The 7486-nt window shown below is 44.1% G+C and overlaps 1 long non-coding RNA gene across 1 annotated transcript; it reads right to left on the bottom strand.

Annotated features, from left to right (window-relative positions):
* Positions 1–3726: 3726 nt before the first annotated feature.
* On the bottom strand, positions 3727–6690 carry LOC129643331 (uncharacterized). Its single transcript, XR_008710236.1, has 2 exons — positions 6502–6690; positions 3727–4052 (listed from the first exon to the last, which is right to left on the bottom strand). It is a non-coding gene; the product is annotated as an uncharacterized LOC129643331 (long non-coding RNA).
* Between the last annotated feature and the right edge of the window lie 796 nt (positions 6691–7486).

Genomic DNA, 7486 nt, shown 5'->3' with positions numbered 1-7486 from the left:
CAGCTCCAGTGGCATTAAGGTCATGAAGACTTTTGCATTCATCCACTTGAACATTAAGATGAAGTCTTCCTAACACAAACTACCTGTGACTCAGAAAAAAAAAAAAGATGGGATTAATACCTTATACACAGAAGAAAGGACATAAGATCTCCCTTTCTTCACCCCTCCCTCACGTGTACTCACCAAGGAAAGGCCACACAAGGACACAGGACAAGATGGTAGTCCACGAACCAGGAAGGGGTTCTTACATAGAATCTGTTGCCAGCTTGATCTTGGACTTCCCACCCTCCAGAACCATGTGAAATAAATGTTTGCTGTTTATGTCACTGGAAAAAAACATGGCAAAATAGCATTTTTAAAAGAAAAGAATACATCCCTATACAGTACACTGCTTTACAACTTTGGTTTTTCCACACTGTGTTACCCTATCTGATCCTCACAGTTGTCCCGTTCTAGGGATCAGGTCCATTCATTATCTCTACTTTCTGTGATGTTGCCACGAAAAAGAAAACTAAACCGTGGCGTGGTTAAGTGACACACTCAGGACTGTATGCTTGGGTGGGAACCAGAACCCCCATCTCCTCTTCCGTTGTTATCCTGTGTTCATTCCACAAGTGATTCATGAACAGAACCCACAGCTGGCAGATCTCAGCCCTCAGACCTACCGCCGTGTCGCACACTCTAGCTCCATTCACTCTTTGTGCACAAAGATTTCACTAGAAGATGTGCAACACCACATTGTCTACAATACAAAAGGCCTGGAAACCACCTCCTATCTAATGTCAGGAAAGAAAGTGAAAGTGAAAGTCACTCAGTCCATGGAATTCTCCAGGCCAGAATACTGGAGAGGGTAGCCTCTCCCTTCTCCAGGGGATCTTCTCAATCCAGGGATCGAACCCAGGCCTCCCGCATTGCAGGCAGATTCTTTACCAGCTGAGACATAAGGGAAGCCCTAATGTCAGGAGTCTGGTTAAATGAACTAATCAATACATGGACTACTATACAGTCATTAAAACAATACTGTAAGTATATATTTGTTAACATGGAAAACTTAATATTTCCTATGCATTTTATTTGGGCTTCTGAGGTGGCACAGTGGTAAAGAGTGTGCCAGCCAGTGTAGGAGAGTAAAGAGACTTGGGTTCCATGCCCTGAGTTGGGAAGATCCCCTGGAGGAGGAAATGGCAACCCATTCCAGTATTCTTGCCTGGAGAATCCCCGTGGATAGAGGAGCCTGGCGGGCTACAGCCCGTGGCGTGACACAGAGTCAGATGCGACTGAGCAAACACACACAAGCAATTCAGATCCTCCAAAATTGATCAAAAAATAGTCAATGCTCTTTTCAACTCCAAATTACATTGATCTCACATCAGTATCCTTTCAGCAACCAAACATCATTCTCTTTCTTAATTACACATATAAATAAAATGCCTAGGAGATAGTGTGGAAAGATACACACGAACATATGATAGCGTTAGAGTTACAGATGGTCTTATTGCCTTCGTTTCAGTTACCTGTATTTTCTAATTTTTCTACAGCAAAAGTACATTTCTTGATTACTTTTCAATGATCTGAATGCCTGTTCTCTGCCCATTCCCCAGAGGGGAATCCCCAGATTCATATGCTGAAATCTTAACTCCCAGTGTGATGGTATTAGGAGGCAAAGCCTATTATGTCATGAGGGTGGAGTGCATGCAAATGAAATTGTTGTTCAGTCACCCAGTCGCCTCCGACTCTTGGCAGCCTCATGGACCGCAGCACTCCAGGCCTCTCTGTCTCTCTCCATCTCCCAAAGTTTGTCCAAGTTCATGTCCATTGCATCGGTGATGATATGCAGCCGTCTTATCCTCTGATGCCCTCTTCTCCTTCTGCCCTCAGTCTTTCCCAGCATCAGGGACTTTTCCAATGAGTCAGTTGTTGGCATCAGGTGACCAAAATACTGGAGTTTCAACTTCAGCATCAGTCTTCCAATAAGTATTCAGGGTTGATTTCCCTTACTATTGACTGATCTCTTTGCTATTCAAGGGACTTTCTGGAATCTTCTCCAGCACCACAGTTCGAAGGCATCGATTCTTCAGAATTCTGCCTTCTTTATCCAGCCGTCACAACACTACGTGGCCACTGGGAAGACCATAGCCTTGACATATGGACCTTTGCTGCCAGAGTAATAAAAATTAGTGCAGCAAATGAAATTAGTGCCCTTATAAGAGACCCTGGAGAGTTCTCTGACTCTCTGCCATGTGAGGAAGCAACAAGAAAACAGCTGTCTACAACCTGGTAGAGGGTTCTCACCAGAACCTGGAGGGCTGCCCCTCTGATCTTAGACTTCCAACATCCAGAACTGTGAGAAATAGATTTCTGTTGTTTATAAGCCACGCAGTCTGTGGTATTTTGTTATAGCGGCTCAAAGTAAGACATACTTTTTAAAACTTTTAAGATTAGTTCATCCAGGACTTTCCTGGTAGCTCAGTGATAAGGAATATGCCTGCCAATGTAGGAGACTTGGGTTCAACCCCTGATCTGGGACGATTCCACATGTCTCAGAGCAATTAAGCCCATTCAGCACAACTACTGAGCCTGTGCTCCAGAGCCTGGGAGCCGCAAGCACTGAAGCCTGCACACCTTAGAACCCCTGGCTACATGAGTAGCCACTGCAATGGAAAGCCTGCCCACCACAGCTAGAGAATAGCTCCAGCTGCTCGTCACAATTAGGGAAAAGGCCGTGCAGCAACAAAGACCCAGTGTAGCCAAAAAATAAAATAAATAACCATTAAAAAAAAAAGATTATTCCATCAGGAAACCTCATCTGAATAAAGAACAAACATGTTTACACCTGAGCTAAATATATTTAGCACTATAAAAGGACTGCAGCCTTTTCAGTTTATCTTATTAGCTCACAATATATGGCAAACTCAGTTTATTTCTTTGAGGATAGCAATAACCATTTTTCATAAACTTATTGATGTCCATTTTGAGTGAATTTCTTTATAGAAAATAGGATTAATCATAACCACAAACTGTTTTCATGTTTATTGTGTTGGGATTTTTCTCCCCCAGAAACCCTCTTAAAGGTAAATCATAGTCTTTACTGGATTACATCACAAATCTGCTGACCTCGGTCACCCAAAGTGGTGCTCCCTTAGCAACAACCAAGACTTCCAAGCCTTTTCTGTTCGTTTCTGTTTGATTCCCTGTCACGTCTCCCTGAGTGGCTGTTCAAACCCTCCCATGTTTCTCCATTTTTCTCTTCCACTCCCACTCGAACAGATCTCATCAGATGAACCAGAATCTTCACCACTCGAGCCTAGCAGTTTTCAAATGCATTAGCTGAGGGGATCTTTGTTCCAAAGCCTTCTTACCATACAGCACAAAAGGCAGGTGATATACACACGGGCTTGCCTGGGAAGGTTTATTATGTCTCATCCTGACCCAACCTTTAATTAGTGAATCTCCCCCTTTCACCCTCTCATGTGCCTTGGTTTGGAAAATAAATGTTATAGTCTCATTCATTAACAAGGAGAAAAACTTGAAGGTGGGAGCTTGAAGGTGAACTGGCTGGGGACTGTTCTCTGCCCTTTTTTTTTCTGCATCCTGGCCCATGCTAATCCTACTCTCATTTAAGGGTAAAATTTCTTTCTTTTTCCTGTGAGAATTCTGACTCTGTCCCTTCTTTATCATTGGAAGATCAGTGATTCTCAGAACTGTAGTCCATGTATATTTTAAATATGCTTTTAATTGCCCATCCACGAGTAGTTCAATTCAAACCCTCATTTCAGAGCTAGAGAAAATAAATGTGAATACAACCTTTCCTTACAGCAATAAAACAAACAGCAGGCCGGAACCAAAGTCCCTCATTCACAGATCGTTTCACCCCATGCTGGTTCTTTTCAGAGCGACGTCAGGACCAGATTCTCCCAGGTTTCCCTTCAGAGTGAAGACACAGACCACAGCGGTTGCCTTGGAAACTCTGCCCGGTGAGCTGGCATCGCGGGATTTCGCTCGCCTTACTCTGCGTCTGACATGCAACCCTGATTAATTTAAGTTCTGGCTGGCTGAAAGTGAACAGGACAAGCCAAAGTGAAATGACGATAGCAGGACATATATTTTTTTTCACTGAAAGCAAGTGAAGTAGTGACAAAAGAAATCAGTGATACATTTTAATAACTAAGATTCTCAATCAAATGTTGATGACCAGAGATGCGGTTATGTGTTCACATGCTCATGTGTTAATTCTATTTAGGATTCTGTGAGCCAATTCAAGAATATCTTCAAGATGTGCCACCTGCCAGCCACCGACGACTGTTAAGCAGCAGCAGCCAATGTGGGCTGTAACGGCAGGATGTCGTCAATGTCCATCAGATTATAGATGCTTTGTACATCCTATATCAGCTATTGATCCAATTTTCCATTTCAAGTCAATGCTTAATTAAAACAACACGACTTCTGATTGCTTTTACTAGATTAATTAAAGGAAGAAACTTATAGATCATTCTTCTGCAGTGTAGATCAGGCTTCCCTGGTAGCTCAGTTGGTAGAGAATCTGCCTGCAATGTGGGAGACCCAGGATAAATCCCAGGGTTGGGAAGATTCCCCTGGAGAAGAAAATGGCAACCCACTCCAGTATTCTTGCCTGCAGAATTCCATGGACAGAGGAGCCTGGTGGGCTATAGTCCATGGAGTCACAAAGAGTCAGGCACGACTAGCCAACACTTTCACTATAGATCATTCTAGTACAGCCTCCTCATTATATAGATGAGGAAAACAAAGCTGAGAGATAGGAAGCCAAAGATGCAAACTGCTCTGTTAGATAGAGGCACAGCAGGACCTAGACTCCAAGGCTCCAGGCTTCCCAGACTGGTCCAACCCCACAGCACTATTTCTTGGCCTCAGTTACACTCCATTGAACAAAACAATTTAATGCACGAGTATTTGAAAAAAAAAAATTTCTGCTTCAACAAATCAAATTCTGACATAAAATGGGATTATCTAAATTTAAGATTCTGGAAAATGTTTTAACCTGAATAAAATGCTTTTGATGCCTCCTGCTATAAAGAAATAACTGTTTGTTGTTTAGTCGCCAAGTCAGTCCAGTTCAGTCTCTCAGTCATGTCCGACTCTTTGTGACCCCATGGACTGCAGCACACCAGGCCTCCCTGTCCATCACCAACTCCCGGAGTTTACTCAAACTCACGTCCATTGAGTCGGTGATGCCAAGTCACTAAGTCAAGTCTGACTCTTTTCTACCCAATGGACTGTGGCCTACCAGGCTCCTCTGTCCATGGGATTTCCCAGGCAAGAATACTGGAGTGGCTTCCATTTCCTTCTCCAAAGGATCTTCCCAACCCCAGGGATCAAATCCGCATTTCCTGCACTGCCAGGGGGAAGCTTTACTGTCTGAGCCACCAGGGAGTATAACAGTATTCCTGAGTATTTCCCAAGGAATAAGCGGCAGTGATCCAGGCAAGGATTCTGGGGAAGCCCTGTGAGTCAGACACTCAAGCCAGGTGATGGGAAACGTGCTTCCTCGGGGGAGGATGATGCCCCTCTTGGCAAGTTTAAAGGGAGCTGGCAAGCGCAGCCTTAAGGACTGGGGGAGGGGACTTAGAAATGAACCTGAGTCATGGAAACATCAGAAATGACTGCAAGAGAAAACATAATTAACTTCCCCGTGTAAAAATGTAAATCTCTTGGGGAAGGCTTGTGGGCGCGTAGGTGTAGACGATTTCAGAATGAATGCTGACTAACCCAAGCCCTTGGCACTGGTCGGGGGCGGGGGCTGGCGGGGAGAGACCTTGATCTTATTTTAATTAAAGAGCTTGGTTACAAGCACGGAGAGGGGAGACTCCAAGTTGAGATGGAGCAGCCTATGTGGGAGGGGGCTTCGGCTGCAGCTCCTCTTGACTCTGCGGTTGTGACTGGGCTGGATGCGGGGAGTATTTACACGGTGAAATGCGTCCCCTTGTGGTCTGATTAAGAAAAATCCAACTCAAAAGCAGGAGAGGAGTACTACTAACCAACCCACTTTACAAGTGTTAAAGGAGCTGCTGAGAACATGACAGTGGTGTTCGGGGTCATTAATGATGACCCTGATCGTGATCAAACAGATGAGTGCATGAAACGGGTGTTCACTAACCCCGTCCTCTAAGCAGCACAGCTCCAATGTAAATGTGCGAGCAGATCACTAGGGTCTTGTTAAATTCAGAGCAGACCTGGCAGGATCTAGGAGCTAATGCCCACGCTGTAAGTGCCAGGATCTCGTGGGAGGCCCCTGCCCTCTACGCGAGCCAGGGAGGTTCCATCAGAGCCCTGCACTGCAGGGCCCACAGGCACCCTGGAGAGCAACCCCAAGGGTTACGGTTCCTTCCCCCCCAAACACTAAGGAACAACACTTTCCTTTTGCTTCTTCAAGCTCAAGAGCCTCTCTCCTCAAGCTCTGAGAGATCCTTTCCTCCCCACTTCTTAAGAAGGCAAAGCCACCGACACCTTCCTACTATCAAATACCTTCTTGTCAAAGGAAGCAGCAATCTCAGGTTGCCATAGGCCTGTGCTTCGTGGATTTCCACATTATAATAAGAGTTGCGGTTTTCTTTCACGGCTTTTCCCAATGGCTGGAAGCAGCAAGATGTTTCCGATGCTGTTTCCACACATCCTCTTGCATATTTGAGCATGGCTTATAAGTTTATCAGCTCGGCTTCCCCCCCACACCAACTGCACACGTGTGGCCCATTTGCATGTTGCTTCAAGTGGTAGAGTTGCATTCACATCCCACTCCCAATTCCAAGAATTCATTGTATTTGGTTAGAAAGAAAAAAGATGTGAAGTATTTTTAACTTGATGTAGGAGGGGGAAAATGGAATACATAAGACAGTAGAATGATCACAGGTGGGTAATTATACATGTAAATGAGTTCAGTTTGGTAATTCTCCCTTGAATTCTTATTTACATTGGTTAACACTGAATTCTAACCCTACCCGACCAGTGCATTTTGGGATAGTTTCTTTTTAGTCTTATATGTCAATTCTGAAATATTAAAAGCAATTTAGAATGCTTGGGTATAAATTTTTCTCTAGCTTAGACGTTTTTCCATTTATCATTGTTAATTATACAAAGTAGACAAGATTAAAATGACAGATTAAAATTCTCACCTTATTTGACAAGTATTAATTACCTCCAGCATATAAGGTCTCACAACATGTTGGGTCTTTGGCGGGGGGTGGGGGAAACTCTAGTTCTGCAGGAAAGGTTCCTACAAAAATTATTACATGAAATGAGGCAAGAACATCCTGAAGTAATTTAGGAATGATGAAGTGGAAGCAGTTACCTCTGGCTGAGAAATCAGCAAGGTCTTCCTGGAAGAAGTGGCATTTGAACAGGACCTTGAAAGACAGTAAGAACTGTATATATAGAAAAGGCCTGGGGTGAGACAGAGGATTGACAAAAGCTCAGAGTCCTGGGTAGGAAATGTGGGAACTAGAGCTGGGAAGTC

The sequence above is a fragment of the Bubalus kerabau genome, chromosome 2 (genome assembly GCF_029407905.1).
Source record: "Bubalus kerabau isolate K-KA32 ecotype Philippines breed swamp buffalo chromosome 2, PCC_UOA_SB_1v2, whole genome shotgun sequence".
Classification (NCBI taxonomy): Eukaryota; Metazoa; Chordata; class Mammalia; order Artiodactyla; family Bovidae; genus Bubalus; species Bubalus kerabau.
Note: the sequence above shows the minus strand (reverse complement) of the source record. Positions and strands in the feature narration are given on the sequence as shown.